We start from the raw sequence: 22,342 nt of genomic DNA, 5'->3' as shown, positions 1-22,342 counted from the left end.
TAGGAACACGAAAAAGGTTTTTCTCCTGTATGTGTAAGCATGTGACGTTTTAAATTTCCTTTTTGAGAACACGAATGGTTACATTCGGAACATAAATAAGGTTTTTCTCCGGTATGTGTACGTATGTGACGCTTTAAAGATACCTCATGAGAAAATGAACAGCTGCAGTAGGAACATAAAAAAAGTTTTTCTCTAGTATGGATTAGCACGTGAACTTTTAAACTTCCGTTTGTTGAACACGAATAGCTGCAGATGGAACACGAAAAAGGTTTTTCTCCAGTATGAGAAAGCATGTGAAGTTTTAAATGTCCTTTTTGAGAAAATGAATAGCTGCAGATGGAACATGTAAAAGGTTTTTCTCCAGTGTGAGTAAACATGTGACGTTTTAAAGATACCCTTTGAGAACATGAATAGCTGCAGAAGGAACACGAAAAAGGTTTTTCTCCAGTATGAGCATGCATGTGAAGTTTTAAATGTCCTTTTTGAGAACATGAATAGTCGCAGAAGGAACACGCATAAGGTTTTTTTCCAGTATGTATGAGCATGTGAACTTTTAATGTCCCCTTCTTAGAAAATGAAGCATTGCAATCAGAACACGAGAATGGTTTCTTTCCTGTACGGGTGAGCAAGTGCCGCGCTAACACTGACGATTGGTGGCCGAAGTAGTTAGAATGGGAACTTGAATTAGTTTTTTCGCCAGGATGCGTTTTCGGTTCCGATATTAAGTCTGAAATAGATGGCGGATAAAGCTCAATAAGTAGGTATATATAATAACAACAGCAGAATTATTATTTCAGACAAACACAAATCAATTTTACCTGCAGTGTGAGAAATACTTTCAGAATGCTCTAAGCATTCCTTTTTAACATCCTGCAGGTCTATGTCTATTTCCATATAAGGAAACCCTCTTGCATCTTCTTCTCGATGTTCTGATTCTGCCTTGATGGGAATATTCTTCACATTAATGCTACCTGGAACAACAAAACAACAATAGGTACAAAATAAATACGAAACAAAAATAATGAAGAGTGATTTTACATGTTTATAAATACTTCAATTTCTCTTTAAATATACGAACACACGGTGCATATGTTAAGGGTTCATCAACAGTACGTTAATAATTTTTTTTATATTTAATATAGATATAAGTGGGTACAGTGGTGTTATATAAATTTCATATAGGTACAAAACATATTTAAAATCGCAATATTACCAAACTGGTTCTTGTACATGGTGAGCGAGTTACACTAATTATAAGGAAAATATAATAACATTATGCAGTAGGTTAGTATATATATATATATAAATATGAACAAATGAAAGTTCTGGATCATCTATATGTGGAGATGTACATGTATAGGATTCTGTTACTTACTAAATATTGAGCAATTAAGAGAGTAATTAGAAACTTCTAAATAAAGTACAGATTAATTAAACGAAACAACTGTCGCGCGTAGTAATAAGAACATAATAGTCGCAGCAGAACTTTTTAATAATAGACGTAAATTTAATAATAATGTTATTATTAAATTTAAATTATATTATTATTATTATTACAATTATTCAAAAATCTGTTAGTGAAAAATTAAGAAAATACACAGATTTAGGAAATGAGATAAAAAAAATTGGCATTCTCAGACGATAAAAATATTACCATTTGTTATTTCGGTTACTGGCATTATACCTAGCTCTCTTATTCAAAATTTAGGCTATTAGATCTATCAAAAATCTATCAAATAAATAAATAATAAAAAAATCAAAGAATTATATATATATAAAAATGCAAAAATCCGTTATATTAAATACATGTAGGATTACGAAAGATTTGTAAAATATTTATATTGAGGGATCAGAAGGATTTATAGGTCCAGTTCCGGAGTTCTACCGAGCCTAACCCTCTGATATGAAAATATCTGGAGTCGGTGAATTATTTTCCCATTTGATCTCTTGTGAGTTGACGTGTTGTTGATCTTGTGTTGTTTAGTATTTATTATGCTTATATAATGCACTTGCATTATGTGGATTGACTAGATGTTCATTTGTGGAAAGTGTGTGAAAGGTTTAGTTTTTCCTGTGTGGAAGATTTAACCCGGACATAGAGTCGGAAGAAAAAATATAGTAGTAAAACTAAAAAAAAATCAGCATTCAAAAATCCAAATTAAGCATACAAAAACAATTGTAAAATATTCGATCCATCCCGCCAATGTTGAAGTATTTATTAACTTGCTTGCTAGTAATATTGTTGTCACTGACTGTTATTAACTAAAGAGAAAATATGCTTTGCACTCAGAACATGGAAATGGTTTCTTCGCAGAACAATTATTAAGAATGTGATCCTTTAAAGATATTTAGGAGAACATTATGAATTGCACTCCAAGGAATGGTTTGTTTTGAGAGTACGCAAGAATGTGAACATATAGATAATTCATAATTGCCTTCGGAACCGGGATTGGTTTCTTAGAAAATTTGATTTCTTCTCAATTTTGAATAAATGTTTTGTACTGTATATGCATATTTTCTTCACCGAACTCGCAAGAGCTAAGAATAAAACTAATAAGTAAGAAACCTTCATCCTCTTCCTGAGACCCTGGTTCCATCTTGATGAAAACACTCTCTAGGTTGGGATGATTCATGTCACTGCTGTTATACTGGTGGTAATTGTTCTCAGCTGAAAATAAAGTTAAACTGAAAAAATAAACATTATTTAATTAGGAGTTGAAATCCGATCATCGTAATTGGTCTCTGCTTACAGTAAAGTACAACTGTATAAGTAACTTAATAGACTTTAGATTAATAATTCCCTGGTTACATCTATCAGTCTTTCTGTCCGGTATGCTGGGTATAAATAGCCTCGCCGATAGAAGGAAAACTGCTATTCTGATGACAGAACATAATCATATGAAGGGCCATGTCTGTATTCCTGATATTATACAGACAAAATGTTACCGACAACTTCACGCTAGCCCGCAGGCACACGACTGTTGTTATTCTGATATGCAGAACTAACCTAACCTACCTACTAACCTAACCGAACCTATCCTAACCTAACCTATTATTGACATTGTGCCGGTCGAAATAATGATTCTGCTTTTAAATAACTTGTCCCCTAACATATATATTGATAATTAGTTTTATTAACTGGAAATGTAGATTTCCTATAAAAAAACGTTGGAATCGATTGGTTTTAAAGTAACTACAAATAAATTGCAGCAGGAAAAAAACCCACATCCCTGGCGGTTAAAAACCGCTGTGGTGAAACGCAATTTATAAATTATCAATATATTGTTAACGGCCGCTTTTACCAATGAAACGACAGAAGATTGACCACTCAGAACGTTTTACACTAACTCGGTCTTATCCCCCCCGTAAATATACTGGGTGAATGAAAGACAAAATAGATAAAATTTACCAATGGAATCGGTTAAATTCTTTTCGTCAATTTTAAATCAACTAACTAAACGCTTTGATTAAATTTGTGACAGTGGCAGTCAATAAATAATGAACGAACTCGTTTAGCTATAAAAAATAATAAATCAAGTGCTAAGCGATATATACGTAAATTAAACAATCGCCAATTAAGGAGGTTAGGTGTTACTTAGACAACATGGCGAGAACCCACCAACGTATAGGGCGGACAATTCCGAAGTGTTGAAGAAACGTCACTAGAATAGTAGAAATGCTTAACTAAATAAACGAAACTTTGCTATAAAAATGTATATGTATAAAATGGTTATTGAAATAGTCTCAGGTTGTATAAATTTAACACAATCAATTGCGTTGTAAGGTTTTGGGAAGCAAATTACAGGACATATCCACAGAACACTGATAATCATTAATGAAATTTATAACAAAGGGCCATTATCGGGCGGTGAACCTGTCAAAAAATGCGATATCTATGGAATAGGACTTTCATTTTAAATCGATAGTTGTTTTCTGCTTCAAAAGTATAATGAACATGACTAAAAATAATAGAAAACTCTCTAAAACAATTATTTGGGACAATTTTTTATCAGGTGAATACATTCCCAAAGATAATTTTAATTATAAACTAGTTGAATTCAGCTGAATTCTTAGAATTTACAAAATATATGTACAGCACCGGGCTATTTTCAATATTATGGGCACAATTGGGTTCGAAATTTTAATGTCGTTTTCTTAGGCTGTATGATGATGCTGAACTGACTAAAATTTTGCAAACGTACAAATTATATTATGGTCTTAAGTACAATCATTAACAACTTCTGGGTAATGTTGCATTTTTGGAAAAAGAAATAATCTTACATTTTACTATGAATTATAGTCTGAAGAAATTCAGTCTTACATTTACTATGAATTATATTATACTATGAATAGTCTGAAGTGGAATCATTGACAATAACTTTGGAAAAAAATGCTCTTAATATTCCAAATGCTTTTTCAACTATCCTACTGGCTCGAGACAGCCGATAGTTGAAAATTTTATTCGGTTCATTGTTCAGCAAGGCGTTTTTGTTGTACGATCTCATTAAAAAATAATTCAGCGGAAACGCATCATCACCCACTATAACGTATGGTAACGGTTCCGTCCTGTTACCTGTGGTTGATCAGGTGGTATCACTGTGTCTTCTATATGAGCCAACGTCTACCGTTATAAGTTTATAATTAGCATCTTCTAAGGCCACCAATACTGTGGAATTTTGACCTTTATAATTCTAGTAGTCTGAACTGCCATTTATTGGACACTTAATATTGATACGTTTACCATCTAGAGCACCAATGCAAATAGGAAAATTCCAGATGTTTAAAAATAGCTTCACAAACTTCTTTGGCTATATTGTTTACAGTGGAAAATCCTATGCGATAGCCGAATCCTATAGATCGAAATGAATTTCCTGTAGCCAAAAATCTGTGGTTAATAAAAAAATATGATTGTTTCAGTTGAGCAGTGTAAAGACGACTGTAATAAGTTAAGAAGTAAGTAATTGCTACAACAGTGCGATTAAAAGGCGCATTGAGAAAATTGGCCAAGCGGGGAAAGGACGTCCCACCACAGGCAATCTTGATATCACATCTATCGTAGATTTATCAGACGCCCACGACCAGTGGGGCGTACAAAAGGAATGGGAGTCCTGATGGAACTGTGGCGGAAATTATGGGAATGATGAGAAATTCCCAGGAAATAAGTCAAAAAACAAGATCTGGACGAAATAGATCACTTTTTCTGGGCATGAAAAAAGTGATCTATTTCGGGCAAGACGTTAAAAAAAACTACCAAAGATAGACCAGTTGAAAATGAAATTAAATTCGGCCGTGCACGAAGCCGAGCTCAAGCAGCTGGAGGGGGAGGAACAACTGCGTAGCTATCGCTACGACCACACTTATGATGTTGATATGGAATAAAAATATTGATTAATTTTATTCAAAATTGTATGTGTGGTCTCTGTTGTTCCTCCTCCAGTTGCTTGAGCTCAGCTCATGGCCGAATAAAGATTTGGTAATTTTTTGTCGTCTAACAGAAAAAAAGTGACGTATGTCGTCTAGATCTTGCCCAGATCTAATTCTACGCATACATCTAGCGAACAAAACGCGAACTGAACCACGAATTAGTTCACTATCCCGGCCGCGATTCCGTGCAATTCTGTCGTAATACAGCTGTTTTGGAAACATGAGTTAGGCCGAAATACTGTACCTAACTAATATAGCAATCTTTTCATACTTGTACTGTTATTTTATTTATATACTGTAGCTAATATAATAATATTTTCATACTTGTTGTACTGTTATAATACTGTAACTAATATAATAATAATATATTCATACTTGTTGTACTGGTATTATACTCATGCACTGTAACTAATATAACAATATTTTCCTACTTGTACTTACATACTGTAATTATAATGTAATATATATTATATATTATATCGATATAATATGTAGAACATATTATATCGGGATGTTCTATATTAGCACCGTCCGAGTATACATTTAGGCACAATCAAGTTTTAAAAATAATTCACCAAAATTTGGTTATTAAACATAACTTGATTGACTGCCGTAATATAGTACCATATTATGAATACGAACCAAATTCATTTTTAGAAAACGAATTTTATAAAATATATTATGATAAAACTATACTAACAGACCGAGCGATTAGTCATAATAGACCCGATATAGTTTTACATGACAAAATTAAAAAAAATAACTTATATCATTGATGTCGCTATACCAAATTCCTGTAATATTCAAAAATTTGTTAGCGAAAAAATAAGAAAATACACAGATTTTGGAAATGAAATAAAAAGAATTTGGCATTCTCAGACTATAAAAATATTACCATTCGTTATTTCGGCTACTGGCATTATACCTAGCTCTCTAATTAAAAATTTAGGCGTATTAGATTTATCAAAAAATTTATATATAAAGATGCAAAAGTCGGTCATTTTGAATACATGTAGGATAACAAAAGATTTTTTAAATATTTATGTTGAGGGATCAGTAGGATTTATAGGCCCTGTTAGAAATTCTACCGAGCCGAACCCTCTGATATGAAAATATCTGGAGACGGTGAATTTTTTTCCCATTTGATATCTGGTGAGTTGACGTGTTGTTGTTCTTGTATTGTTTTGTATTTATTTTACTTATATAATGCACTTACATAGTGTTGATTGACTAGCTGATCATTTGTGGAAAAGTGAATGGTAGGGTTTAGTTTTTCCTATGGGGAAGATTTAACCCGGACAACAAAATCGGAAGCATAAAAAAAAGCCCAATAGGGCGTTAATTAGTAAATAAATACTTAAATAAATAACTTTTTTCAATATTATACTGATATGATGATGTGATGTTTACATTTCTGGATCTATATCAAAGCCATCCTTATCTTGGGGATCAAAAGCAAGAAGTTTACAAAAATAAGAATGCCCGTGACACTGCAGTTAATAATATTATATTTGAAATGTTTGTTGTAACTAAGTAGTTATTATTATTAAATAATCTATGTTATAAACATCTCTGAATGTTAAAAAAAAATTTAAAAAAATTATCTTAACAAGTTTTAGGGCATCAACTATTGCACGTACACTACTTTTATAAACAATGATATCGTATTTTTGGAACTCTGTGCATATAAGGAAAAAGAATCCCCCGTTGACAGGTTACTTAGCGTAATTTGTAACTTTATTTTTTCCGAGACAGTCGCGCGCTTAACTTTTTTTTGATTTTTTCTTGAATCTTAGACGTAATAATAATAATAATCTTTACGTACGTCAAATTGTTCTTCCGAAATTCGAAAATGATTGCGATAGCTTTTAGTATCTTCTAACGACGTATAATTTAATCCTTATGATCTATTTTGTAGCCCACATACGAAGTTTTTGTGCTTTTTTAAGTTCTAAAGTTCGTTCTGTAAAAGGTCCGAAATCGTAGGGACGCACGCAGCGATAATTTCACTTGACGCCATCTTGATTAATAAAATCTAAACTAAAAGTGTGAACGGGCCATATGCCAATATAGGTGTCGAATATGTGTATATAAATGGGTTTCAAGGCCAGAGCGGAGTTATATGCCGATACACTATAAGATTGTCCATTGGGGCTTGTTGTTTTAAACCGGTACATATACTAACCTATCCTAATCTAAAATCAAAACGTTTTATATAAAAAAAGAAATCGTATTAAGCATTGCCAGCGATCCCGAATAATTACCTAAGTAGGTAAATAAAAATTAATACATTTTAAATAAATATATAATATATATTTATTTAATATATAAAAGATATACCTGGTAAAATTATTGTTTTATTGTACATACCAAATTAGAGAATTATTGTCAATTATTATTAATCGCATTTAGATTTTTGCGTTTCTGATTATGTGTTACGTGGTTTCTATTGTTAGGTTGGCAGTACTGCCTACAAACAAACGCGAATTATGCGCAAACTTCATATCGGTGTTCTGTCAAAATGGTGTGTCGGTTGGCTAATTTTCGCGTAAATTATTATTTACGTATATAATATTAATTATCAATATTTTTCAAAATCGTAAATGCAACAAGTTGTTGTTCATTGTCATTGAGTTGAATCAAATGTTAGTTTTTGTGTTTGTTTAAATGCGTATAAAAAACGTCAGTTGCAGGTAAAGAATTGCCATAAGTTACGCTCCTTTTACTAATGAATGTGAATTGTTTCTATAAATAGTCAATTAACCGCCTCATTAGATAACAAATTTTCTGTGTTGTACTAACCTGCAACTAGAGTTACTCACCTTGTTATGAGATTTCTTTGGATAACTTCCAATTGGGCTAAGGGTGTTTTATATTATCCTCCCCAGACTGTCTGTCTGTTAGTGTAAATGTCATGTAATAAGTTGTATATGATCCTCCACAGACTGTCTGTCTATTAGTTGTTTTGTAATAAGTTTTTAATGATAGGTAATTGTCATCCAACCATTTATTCAAACTGTTTATATCTACATACGCAATGTCTAATGTTCTTCAGTCTATGGCTGGAGATAACCACTTTAACACACAACACAACGCAATAAATTCGTATTTTGGAGACAATATAATTAATTTACCCGTCTGTAACTTTTTGCATACATCGGTTTTTTGTTAAATAAAATATACAAGCATTACTGCTGGTGGCATAATGCTTGTCTATGACTTTATTATTGTCTGTGTAAAACTAACCTAATTTGTTGACTCATCCTTTTTCTTCGCCATTTGCCCAGTCGCATCACCTGGTTTTTGTTCTTCTTTATATCGCTTACACTGTTGAACCCACGAAGTTAAATTTATCTTCCCGTTCTTGTGATATTTATTAGTAAGTTTTAGTAATCACGCTAATCATTTTACATTGTTATCGGTACACCTAAGTCAGGAAATCTATTGGCCTTTTGTTTGGGGAACGTTCAAACTGTCAATTAGACGTCTGCTTATTTTAATAAAAAATATTTTTTAAATTAGTTTAAAATTAAATTATTCTGTTAAAAGCGGATTAGTGACTCAAAAAAAGCTTTACCGGCTTTACTTTACTTATGGTTCTAGTTATATTGAGTAATCCGACAAATCTTTCACCAGATTTCAAATGTCAACTTCAAGGTCGAGATAGTCACAATATGTATTTCCAAATAAATGTTTCACATAAGATGTCATTGTTTTGACAATATATTTAACCAAACAAAATATAAGGCTCATTTAAAATAAGGTTCCCCTACAACTATGTTCTGTTTCAGGTATATATATTGTAACAATTACTGAAGCCTACGTCAGCTGTGCCATGGATTTAGTAAATCCAGAAACTGTTTTCATCAAGACGGAACCAGGGCTCCAGGAAGAAGGCGGAAGTGAAATGCCGTACACGGATCTGGACTTTGACCTCCCAGATGTAAAGAAGGAATGTTTGCGATATGCGGAGAGTACTCAGACAGCCAGTAAGTTGCATCGCTTATGTTAAATAAATTATATATTATTAATCCAACCTCCCTACCCCAATGGAGAATACTCCACACGAGTCCCAACTGCTCTTAAGCTCTTGGCGTAATATTATGTTGTGTGGCTTAAGGTCAAAAGGAGGGGAGTGAGGTGAAAGGTGGAAGTAACTGCCTATTCAGATCTTATAATTTCAATCGATTTTTAAATGAAAAAAAATGTTTATAGCAGGGCGATACCCATAGTATCTCCCACTCTGGAATATAATATCATGTATCGCGCTTGGATTTTATCCCCGGGCCTCCAAATTACTAGTCGAAAGCCATACCCTACGATCACAGAAGCCGCCAATGCACACAATAAGTGCTCGATTCCTTAAGTTTTCCACATCATCCTCTTACGTTAAAAATACATATCGATGGAAGAAAACATCATTTCGTTGACTTAAAACAACTCCATACTGAAGGTGCTCAAGAACAAATACCCTTTCCTTCCTAAAGCGGACATCCGGGGTTATTCTTATTAATTTTCTCAAATGAACCTTGAACTTCTTGAATCTTCAACTAATTCTCACTTCTGCAGGGTTAAAAAATTATCTATATGAAAAATATTTAATTTTGAAAAAAATTGTTTTGTTTAAAATTAATTTTCAATGTACGTACATGTTGTTTTATAGCTTGCATTAATGTGGAGACTATAACCGTCAAGGCGGAACTCGGACGCCAAGAAGATAATGATGGGGTATTCCCTTGTATGGAAATTGACATAGACCTGCCGGATGTTAAAAAGGAATGCTTAGAACGCTTTGAAAGAATTGACCAATCCGGTAAAAACAATTTCTTATCTTAAATTTAACTATTTCTGAAATCGTGATTTGTTAAAATTTTTATCAATTTTTGTCCTTTCTTATGCTAAGTGTAGATATTAAGTCGTACTAAGCATTTATAATCGAGTTATTTTATTTTTTTCAACAGATATCGTCTTGACGCATCCTGTGGAAAAACAAATAATTTTGCCTCATTGTATCTACTCCCATTCTCATAAGTCGAATTTCAAAAGGCACTTACGCACACATGCAGGAAAAAAACATTTTTCATGTTCCAAGTGCATCAAATCATATTCTAGAAAAAGCCATCTGACAAGACACATGCTGACTCACAGTGGAAAAAAACCTTTTTCATGTTCTGAGTGCAATTATGCATTTTCTCAAAAAAGCACTCTGAAAAACCACATGCTGACTCACAGTGGAAAAAAACCTTTTTCATGTTCTGAGTGCAATTATAAATCTTCTCGAAAAAGCAGTCTGACGATTCACAAGCTGAATCACAGTGGAGAAAAACCTTTTTCATGTTCTGAGTGCAATTATGCATCTTCCCGAAAAAGCAATCTGACGATTCACATGCTGACTCACAGTGGAGAAAAACCTTTTTCATGTTCTGAGTGCAATTATGCATCTTCTCAAAAAAGCACTCTGAAAAACCACATGCTGACTCACAGTGGAATAAAACCTTTTTCATGTTCTGAGTGCAATTATGCATTTTCTCAAAAAAGCAGTCTGAAAAAACACATGCTGACTCACAGTGGAAAAAAACCTTTTTCATGTTCTGAGTGCAATTATACATCTTCTCGGAAAAGCAGTCTGACGATTCACATGCTGACTCACAGTCGAGAAAAACCTTTTTCATGTTTCGAGTGCAACTATTCATGTTCTCAAAAGGACGTTCTGAAAAGACACATTTGGACTCACAGGGGAGAAAAACCTTTTTCATGTTGTGAGTGCAATTATACATCTTCTCGAAAAAGCGATCTGACGATTCACAAGCTGACTCACAGTGGAGAAAAACCTTTTTCATGTTCTGAGTGCGATTACGCATCTTCTCGAAAATGCACTCTGAAAAGCCACATGCTGACTCACACTGGAGAAAAACCTTTTTCATGTCCTGAGTGCAACTATGCATCTTCTCAAAAAAGCACTCTGAAAAACCACATGCTGACTCACAGTGGAAAAAAACCTTTTTCATGTTCTGAGTGCAATTATACATCTTCTCGAAAAAGCAATCTGACGATTCACATGCTGACTCACAGTGGAGAAAAACCTTTTTAATGTTCCAAGTGCATCAATTCATACTCTACCAAAAGCCATCTGAAGAGACACTTGCTGAATCACGGTGGAGAAAAACCTTTTTCATGTTCTGAGTGCAATTATACATCTTCTCGAAAAAGCAATCTGACGATTCACAAGCTGACTCACAGTGGAGAAAAACCTTTTTCATGTTGAATGCAATTATGCATCTTCTTAAAAAAAGCAATTTGAAAAGCCACATGCAGACTCACAGTTCAGAAAAACCTTTTTCATGTTCCGAAGGCAACTCTGAAGAGCCACATCTTGACTCACTGTGTTGAAAAACTTATGTTTCGAGTCTAACAATTCGTTTTCTCAAAAATACCAACTGACGAGACACATGATGCCTCACATTGGAGTAAAACCTTTTTCGTGTTCTGAGTGTAACAATTTGTATTCTTCAAAAAGCTATCTGACGATTCACATGCTGTCTCACAGTGGAGAAAAACCTTTTTCATGTTCATAGTGATATTATTCATTTTCTCAAAGGGGCGCTCTGACGAGCCACATGCAGACTCACAGTGGGGAAATCCTTTTTTATGTTCTGACTGTAGCTATGCATCTTCTATAAAAAGCAATCTCACTAGTCACATTCTGACTTACATTGGAAAAAACCTTTTTAATGTTCCGAGTGCAACTATTTTATTTCTCCAAGGGGCCAATCTAAAGAAAAACGTGCTGACTCACAGTGTAGAAAAGCCTTATTCATTTTTCGAATGCAACTATGATCTCTGAAGGGCAATCTGATAAGACGAATGCTGACTCACAGTGGAGTGAACCTTTTTTTTGTTCCGAATGAAACTAACCATGAACTCGAATGGGAGATTTGAGAAGACACGTTATAATTAACAGAACAGTCAGGAAAAAATTGCATATTTCACATTCAACGATTAATATTCTCTAAAGGGTTTTCTAATGAACCACATGCTGACTCACAGTTAAAAGTTTCCGGAAAACCTTTTTAAATTTTAACCACACTCAAAATTCTCCATGAAATGCAAGATAAATGGTATACACGAAAAACGTTAAAATCTTTAGTTTAGCTGATGTTAAAAAGCTTGATTTTATTTACTATTCTCGGAAGCAACTACGACTCTCACACAGCTCGTGCATCTTAGATCATTAAAAATATATTTAAGTTTTGAAGATAAAATGATAATACGGCCAACCAGAACGAAACGATGGATGTGTTGAATTACGATTGTGCCAGCCAATTGGTCGAGGCTAATTCAAACATGAACTCAATTAAACAGATTGACCCGTCATTCTTGGACACTGATATTAATGTACAACTTGTTAAATTTTTCTCCATTAGTAATTTTGCAATCAAAAAATTGTACCCTTGACAATTTACAGGCAAACTGAATTGCCGAAATGGTTCTCAAAAGAACTGATAGACTTAATTACATAGTCGCCTGACTATCGATCACATTTCCTTTCATAAATTGAGGGCAGAATGTAATAAGCTCTCTACTAAATGTTATAACAGTTACATGTGTGTTGTCGAAGGCTCTCTCATATAGGAGTCAAATTTATTTTGGAAATATGTTGAATTCCAAAAAGAAAATTGAACTTATATACCTAGTTCTATGTCATTTGTCATTCGATTGTAAACTATCACAAAATCTACAGGAAACTGTTAATCTGTTTGCTGAGTTTTATGGTGGTGTATAATATATGTTAGTAAAAGTGTAGACAGTAAGTACTCTTGTTCTAATTTGGTTGAGAACCTTGATATATCTGACTGTGCAGTCACTATAGATGACGCTATATTTAATCTGGAGAGTCTTGATTCCCCCAAATCCGCAGGACCCGATAAATTTCCACCTAGATTCCTAGTTAATTGTATACATTCATTATCACATCCCATACATAAGTTATTTATAAAGTTACTCTCATCAGGTGTGTTTCTTTTGGAAGTTTAGTCATTTGATGCCTATTTTCACAAATAAGGAAAAAAGAGAGAAGTAACGAATTATGGGCCAATATGCATTATAACATAAATTTAATAATCTTTGTAATCATAAATGATTATACTCTGTAAATTGATTGATTATTCAATAAAAGGAATTGATACAAATCTTATAATATCTCGTTGTATGCACCAATAATCTTTTCGTTTTTTGTATAATTTTTTTTTAAATTATAGTAAATGCATCAGTATTGATTGTTGACAATGTGCATTTTTTTCTGAGCAATGGAAGTAGCTCGTTGGGTTAGCGGTTCGGTTAGGTTGGGTTAGGTTAGTTTGGGTTGTTTTGATTTGTGGTATCTTCCGTGGGTACCTTGCTTGTTACACACAAGGTTTCTCCTAATTCTTTTTATAAATATTCATCATCCAACTGTAATGTAAAATGCCCCCATCTTGGAAGTCAGTGTAATATAAATGGTGTTTAGGCCCCAAATTGGAATCGAACCAAGAGCAGGTTAGGCTAGCTCGTGGTAGACAGGTGAGAATCTAAGTTCATCAGGGCATGGGGGACTCTCTGTTCACTTCCACGTCCCCAACGGTCAGTATATGGGGAAAGGTCACTTCAATTATCACAGAACAGAACTTGTAGGACAAAGGTTTATTACAGTAGAATTACACGGGGAGCACATATTAGCTTTAAAGAACACATATTATCGAATACTCTCTCCCCCTCAAGAGGGTGAATTGGTAACTAGGTGAATTTATGAATTGAACACAATAAAAGGGGGAAAATTCTGGAGTTGCTTACTGCTTCGCCATGTCATGCTGGACGCTCGTGGCCACAATAGAGTCCGTTTATGTTGCGGTTCGGTCGCGTGATTTCGCGGGTTCCGGTAAGGATTGCGTCATGCTCGAGTGAGCGATGATTCAGCGGGGCACAGGGAACAGTGTCCGAGGCCGAGGTTGGATTTTGACTGGCGGCCGGCACACGGGGGAGCGACGGCGTGCTTGACCATTTGTTTTGCGTGCTTTGTCCGCAGGGTGGGGATCTAGGGTGACCGTACTTTAATGTATAGGGTGACTGTGCTTTAATGTATAGGGTGACTGGGCTTCATAACACATTCCCCCTCCGCCAGTAAAAGGCGACCTGGTAATGAAGCAAAAGGCGCAGAAAAATCCTTTTCACCTTGTTGTGAGAGAAGTAGAGAGTAAATTGCAGTGTTGATTTGAAAAAAGAAAAAAAATACATGGTTATGCAATGGTTAGAAAACATTCAAGGTTATGCTATTGAAAAAAAAGACTCTAAAATTTCATTGGTCTGTAAGCTAAGTTTAAAGAGCGTAGTTTTTTCGTAAAGTACCAAGTGGACGTAATTTCACTGAAGTTATGAAGTTACACTTTCACTGTAACTTGACCCATTTGAGATTGCACTCAAGTATTCACTAGGGCCTTAGAAATTGAACTGTGCTTCTTGGTTGTGGTTGAGAGAAGTTGTTGCGGAGGTCGAGAAGTATCCGGGTTCTGTTGTCGTACCAGCATGAATTCCATTATGCTGATGTGGTGGGGCAGTGGTTGTCAATGTGAAATGGAGTTGGTAATTACATGGAGTAATACCAGTAGGTTGATTGATGGTTTAAGCGCATAATGACTATTATGTTGAGTTTGCACATCGGCAAGTGGTTTATTTGCAAAACGGCAAGTGGTTGATTTGCACAACGGCAAGTGGTTTAGCAGGAACATAACTAACCCTGAGCTGACATGCTCGGAGGTTGGTTTTTTAATATTGTTTGAATGGTGAGACAACTTGATTTGCAACTGCACGCACGACTCACACCTACTTTGGGTGCGGTCGGGTGTTTTTGGTACGCAGAGATTGGAGAGATGTGAATGGTGGAAGTGAAGGCGGCAATGAAGTGAAGCTCAGCTTGCAGGTGATGAGGAGGGCTGCTGGTCTTCTTTTTAATCCAGGGACAGGTTATTATTAGAGCCAAAATTCTTGAAGTTTACCTGCCTGGTAGACCAATGATGCAAAAACGTTTGGAGAGAAACAATTTGTGTTCAAGAGAAGAGATGAAAGACAAAAAAAAACGTAGTTGGTTAGAGAGAAGAGAGAGAATCGATATGCTGACTACACTATGGGTATCCCGAGATTTGGGAAGACAAAAAGTATCACGACTGGCGTGAGGTTACCTATTTGATACTGTTGTATCAAAAGCAAATACAAGGTATAGGTAGGTGGTTGTACAGTAGTAACACCAAGTTTCTGAAAGAAGTTGACCTTTAATGGCCGGTGTTAGCGCTTGAGCGATAGCAACTTACGACTTTCAAAATTACAAGATATGTGTGTTGATTACCTTGGAATGGGGTGAAAAGGAGAGATTATTTGAAGTAAATTTCATGGATAAAGATTGTCTTACAGACAGACGATACGCTATACACTTCACTTTCCAGATTCATGAACTTAACCCCAGGGATAATGAGGGATGAAAAAAACATACATGGAGTTGAGCGAGAAGGTCTGTTGGTGATTGGGCTGATTTCCAATTCGATCTCTATGTGAGAACTAAATATGGTCAACCAGCAGATTTCCTAGCTCCTTACAAATATACATGAATATGATGAAAAGGTGAAGGATGGAGGGTTGAGCAGCGAAAATTGATGGTGACTGGGCTAATTCCCAATTCGATCTCTATGTGAGGACGAAATATATCAACCAGCAAATTTCCTGACTCTTTACAAATATACACGAATTTGATGAAAGGGTGAAGGATGGAGGGTTGAGCAGCGAAAATTGATGGTGACTGAGCTAATTCCCAATTCGATCTCTATGTGAGGACGAAATATATCAACCAGCAAATTTCCTGACTCTTTACAAAAACACATGAATTTGATGAAAAGGTGAGGGAGAATACACAGTAATAACAATCTAAGCTTTCACGTGTATTTGGTGAAAGATTAGGGGTCGTTTTTTAATCTTCTACAGTTTATGAGAACATGATGGACCCTTGCTCAAATTTCACAAACCTAGGAGTTTTCTTATTCGTCTCCCAGACAACGAGTTAGGTGTTTTTGTGTCAATGTCCCGTTTGACCTCCCACGACACGATACCTCTTAACCAAAAGTGAAGCTGATGGCTAGTCCATGGTCAATGAATAGTGGATGATTCTTGAGTACGCTGACAAGAATTCCACAGGTATCAATAACCGAAAAATTGCTGAATGCACAGATTCATGTTTGTTGAGCAGAACAAAAAAAATCTCACTACAGTGAAGGAAATTTCCTTCAGTGTGATGAGTTTTAACAAAAGCTCCCTAAAGGGCGACAAGTCAGGGTAAAAATGATCTACGTCCGGTAGAACAAGTACATAGTGTCAATTTATTTAAAGAAAACAACAAGATATTGTATCGTTCGCACGAATCATGGTAAGTATTATGACGTCTCCACGTCTCATGTAAAATTGAACGATTTACGAAAGAACCCTAGTATTGAAAGGACGGTACAACATTAGATATTTATAACCATTTAATGGAACAAATTATCTCTTTGGCCACAGCGTATGTTAGCCATTAAAAAAAATAATTATAACGAGCTTCCCGTATCATGGTAGATATTTTAACATTTTCATGTATAGTGTTAGATTTTATAACGATCCCTCGTCTCATGGTGGATATTTTAACATTCTCATGTATCATGAAAACAACATACCAACGTATTTTTAAAAAAGTACAATTTCAATACCGGAAAAAATATGATACATACACAATGTCATAAACGATCAAGTTGTGGCTATTGATATTATCAAAAAGACAAAATGACGATGGCATAACCTTTGGTTGGGATTATGCGTTATGTTGGCAATAATACAAGACATGTGCCTACGAGGATGTCTTACACAAGACACAAATATAGCAAAAGAGACCTACTTGGTTTGACTAACTCTTTGCTTACAAAAAAAGGGTTTGTAGTGGTTTATTTAAGACCTGATTGGGTTTTACCTACTTAAAATGACCAAACAAAAAAGCTAGGAAACACACTTGGTGTTGCCAGAATTGCCACAAACACGAATGTTGTGAACTTTATATGTTACAAATTTTATACAAAAGGCACCTAGAGACACAGGATGACTTGATATGAGTGACCTGACTCGGTGTATTTGACAAGGCAAATTAATGCTATTTAAGTCAAAATAAAGTACAACAGAATAACAAATTTGGGTCAGGAAGTTGAGATCCTTCTGTGTTTTGGAAAAAAGAGAGGGTTATCATGCAGAGATCGAAATGTGAGTTTTTATATGAAACTAACGTGTTAAGACATGCTGTTGTCTGCACGAGGGCCAAATCTCGTGGAACTGGGGTAGAGCTGTAAGTTTGTTTGTTGTGGTGGTGGTAACCTAGTGAAGGTGGTGTCTATTGTGTCCACACTTCCTAGTTTGACAATATCTTTCACGTGGTAGTTGCCGATGTGCTTACCAGAGGCGTCCGATAGGGTGTATACCACATCTGAGATTTTCCTCAGCACCTTTGCCTTAACAAAGCGAGGGGCTAGTTTTGCAGAGAAGTACAGAGCACCTTGTGAGAGTGTGTTGTTGCGTCTCCAAACTGTGTCGTTTTCCAAAGGTAACATGTTTTCTGCGTAAATGGGGTATTTCCACAAACGAATCAACTAACAACTCAACCAAACTACCAAACATTCCTTTGAGAACTGACGTTTATGTAAAGCTCGTGATTTTTACCGTTTTTTTCTTATTTTTTAAGATAATTGTGATATTTTGTGAACTTATTCATATATTTTACATTATTATTATGACTGACAGTGGTTTTGTAAAAGGACAGGCTGATAATTTGCCTAGAATCGATGTTTTGATGATGGGTTCTTTTTTGCCAACAACGCTAATTTTGTTAGTGCTGAATTTAAAGGTTGGAAAGCATCAAGGTATGCAAAAATATTAGATACTCTCTCATAATTTTCAGTATTTTAGTTACATGCACCCAAAATATTAGTTTTTTTTACATTTTTTCACGTAAATACAATCGAAGTGTCTGTCACATAACCTGTTTCTCACAACACGCTATGCAACTGTCACCATAATAATTAGTATTTTTAAATTACAGTATTGACCTTACAAATGTAGTAATTTCTTACTAGTGTATAGTTGTCCATTTTAACAATAAAACAATATGTGTATATTTATTTAATTTTATTTACTTTAAAACACACTACAAATATTATTTTTACATATGTAGTGATGACAAAAAGCATTTCCGAAGGTTTTTTTTATATACAGATACAGATTTATTTATACAACAACATTATTACATTACATATATAGTAATATTTTGATCCACAGAACTAGGCAAAGTCTGCCACTAAACTTGCAATGACTTCAAGGCGTCTTTTCTTTAATCCTGTCAGTCTTGGAGTAGGAAGGATTTTTTTTTGACAGTCGAATTTGTGTGGAATGACAGTCTTTTTTAAATACACTCTACCACCCATTAATTTAAACCTCATGTGATTTTCGACGTCTTCCTCAAGCTAAAATAATATAAAGAAATCAACATTAAACGTCATATTTAAAATTCAATTGTTATATATTAATAGCGTTTTATATTGAATTAAATCATTTTCTTTGTATTAATAAAACAGAAACTTACATTAAAATGATCTTCGCAACAATGAAGCTTGCTTTTGAGAGAAATGGTTTTGTTTTTAACCGGGTCTCTTTTCATAACATGACACCATTTTTTCCTCATTTCGATGTTCTTCGGAAAGCACAAAAACACTTTATTTGGAGTTTTATATGTCGAATTTGTACACATGGGAACCATACAACATTTGTATTTCAAATGGGGAGACATTCTAAGAAATATAACGACAAAAACTCAAGCAAATACACTCGTAAACAAACAACAAAGTACCACTATCATGTACTGTCAGAAGCCGGCTAGAAAATGGCAATACCCTTATGACGTCACACGATAGCCCCGCCCCAAAATTTCGTTCTATCTTTCCTCGCGGTCTAGAACCAGAGCGTTCGACACTCGTTATGCAGGACCCGGGTTCGAATCCAATATTTATATAACTTTTTTTTTTTTTTTTTACATAGTAGGTACTTATAAATATGTCAATATTAGAAATCGAGTTAAACGATCATTTGTTAACAACACGCGTATAAGTAAATTTATGCATTTTTCAAGTGCATATAAAACTATGTATTTACGTAAATAATGTACAGCGTTCCGTAAAATATTGATATCTCACAAAATCGGCGCTATACAAATTTCCCAATAAATAAATTTATTGATAGTTTTAGTCAAAGGTCTCCCGACTGGCAGTACTGGACAATTTTCACGCTTGCTGGCAACTGGCAACACTCCGTCCAGTCTACAATCTACAATGGCGCCCGTAAATAATAAACGGCATTGCGCAATGCTCATCGTTTCTTCTGTCAGTTAAACATTAATAACACGGTCATTTAGCGTGTCGGGGTCATTGTCATTGATGTTTACAACGATTCGCGCCTCAATGCACCCGCGATTATTGCGTTTAGAATTTCATTTCTAGATCGAACGTATCATATAATCCTAACATCACGTAAACATAACCTGAAATCCACGCGGAGTGACCGCGTGACGCGTAGTTGGTTCGCTACGAGTCTCGATAGTTTTGTACGTAATGATAATTTGCACTGATCATATTGTCGTTAATGATACGGATGATACGTGTCACACTGCTCTAGCGGAGTCAGATTAATAATTCGGTCGGTTTGTCTTTGCTTTTCAGGCGTAAGGGGTGAGATCAGGAGTGTGGAAATGGATTTCATCCCACTGCGTGTGACCTATATAGATAAAGCCATTCAAAGTAGCGTAGACATACGAACGATGTTTGTTATTAAATGCTCGTTATTAACCTGAAAATAATGACACTACCGAAGCGAAGCGCTCTACGCTCGCTCACGAGGTACATATTTATTGAGATTTATGCAATTCATGCGTTTTAACAAGCGAGCTCCGGTGTTTTGAAATATATATCAGAATGAATTAAAATACTGCCGCGTGTTAAAGTGCCCGAGAAATTTGTCAATTTGGGAGCGGGTATATTTACCGCCGCCCCGCAAACAATTTTGTTGGTCTTAAATTGTGAATCCTTAAAAATGAAATTCCACAACGGTCTAGTGAGAGTTGTTCGTGTGTTCAAATATACATATATATATTTATCTGCCGTCTGTATATCGACGGATGAAAGTGTAGTTAGTATATTACGAGTGCATCGTTTTGAACAACGTAACATAACCTAAAAATACACACGCGTTCAGTGGAGACTGTCATAATGGGCACGAGAATAGTTACGTCTGTCTGTCTGTCTGTCTGTCTCTCTGTCGTAGAATCGTGACGTGTGATAATATAGAGCGCTCAGAGTGTGTCTGATGGCTTACCTTTTCTACAAATATTCTAAAATAGTATAACTTTGAAAGTGCACATTACGCGGTGCACATATTAATTTTAGTACATTCATTGAACACGTCTAGAGTGAATAAATGTGCAATCTTCTGTTTCAGGACGGTGACCCGAACCACCCACTGATAGCCGGAAAAATATTTGACCCACATCACTCGTCCCCCAACACGTCTGAAAGAATTTTAAGCAGCATTTGTGTTAAAATGTACGGAAGTACTACAGGTGAGCGTATGCGTGTTTTTTTTAATATTATAAAATTAAATTGGTATAAGAATATGATAATTTTAGTCAACCTTATATGTAAATAATATCACATTAGAAGTGTGCATTGTGTTATTACATAATATACTTAAACTGAAAATACAATACACTCAAGTCTGCAGGCACACCGTGCTTTAGGCGCTGTGCTATTTCTTACAGTAAGTACGAAACCCAATTATTCATATGCGTCGTGTGTTATACACAATCTAATGGTTGTTTATGTTTTTAGAGAAACAAAAGGATCGAATAGATAAAACTGGAGGGAACGAACGAACGAACGAACGAACGGACAGACGGACCGGTGCGGTGCACCGAACCTACCTGAACGACGGGCTCGAAGATTTTTCCAAGATCGGCCCGGAATAAATCTTTTTACCAAAACTCTGCCCGATATGATTTCAGCCACGTTCAGCTGACATATCGTAGTAATAATGGTGAGAGTGGTTTATTTATAATCGCAGTGGTCACACGGTAAATGTTTGCGTACATTTTAACATAAACGCTGCTTGAAATGGTTTTAGACATTTCAATCAAACAAACTGTCAAATATTCTTCCAGAATCTTGAAGTCCAACTCTGATTGGCTGTTTGCCTTTTCGGTGACCTCGAAGATATTTCCAATACTGGCCCGGAATTAATCTTTTTACCACCACCATTATGTATGAATAAACCATTCTCAGTCTGCACTCTGTTTCAGGATCGACGATTTATGGAACGCTGTCTACTCAAGCCAGATCCGATATCATCCACTGAATTAATATAACTCAGAATATATTACAGTATGATGTATGCGTACCGGTGTGTTTATTGATAATAAATAATTGATCTATTAACACATATTTAATTTTTGTCCTCATCCCGTACAGGCACTTGTTCTTCGCACTTGTTTTAATATATATTACGCCCGCCATCTGTCAGCAGAAGACCGAAACTTTATCGTTCCCGATCGGGCCCTATTCCTGAATCGAGGGCGCTCGTAATCGCCGTCGAAAGTACGTACGCTGGTCGTCGTTGCTATTCCCGAAATTGGTCGAAGGTACATACTTTGACGCCAAACGTCAAAAGTCATTCCACACAACATCTACTGGGTGCAACCAGTAGAAACAGGGCAGCGAGTGGTAGGTTGTTGGCGTTTCTATGGAATTGGCTGTCGAAATCTAGTCTAGCTGTCAATTTTTGTTTT

At 35.3% G+C, this 22,342-nt stretch overlaps 1 long non-coding RNA gene across 3 annotated transcripts; it reads left to right on the top strand.

Annotated features, from left to right (window-relative positions):
- The first annotated feature begins 8,057 nt into the window (after positions 1-8,057).
- On the top strand, positions 8,058-21,983 carry LOC149413858 (uncharacterized). 3 transcript variants are annotated; one of them, XR_016304130.1, is made up of 4 exons: positions 8,058-8,117; positions 9,216-9,413; positions 21,001-21,121; positions 21,390-21,694. It is a non-coding gene; the product is annotated as an uncharacterized LOC149413858 (long non-coding RNA). The 3 variants fall into 3 exon arrangements; XR_016304131.1 differs by lacking the exons at positions 8,058-8,117; positions 9,216-9,413 and adding exons at positions 19,853-20,110; positions 21,857-21,983 and having other exon boundaries at positions 21,390-21,594; XR_016304132.1 differs by lacking the exons at positions 8,058-8,117; positions 9,216-9,413 and adding exons at positions 20,241-20,402; positions 21,857-21,983 and having other exon boundaries at positions 21,390-21,594.
- The last annotated feature ends 359 nt before the right edge of the window (positions 21,984-22,342 follow it).

The sequence above is a fragment of the Hesperophylax consimilis genome, chromosome 20 (assembly GCF_061612785.1).
Source record: "Hesperophylax consimilis isolate HC1 chromosome 20, BYU_Hcon_1.0, whole genome shotgun sequence".
NCBI classification, from domain to species: Eukaryota; Metazoa; Arthropoda; class Insecta; order Trichoptera; family Limnephilidae; genus Hesperophylax; species Hesperophylax consimilis.
This window is presented reverse-complemented; position numbering and strand designations above follow the sequence as displayed.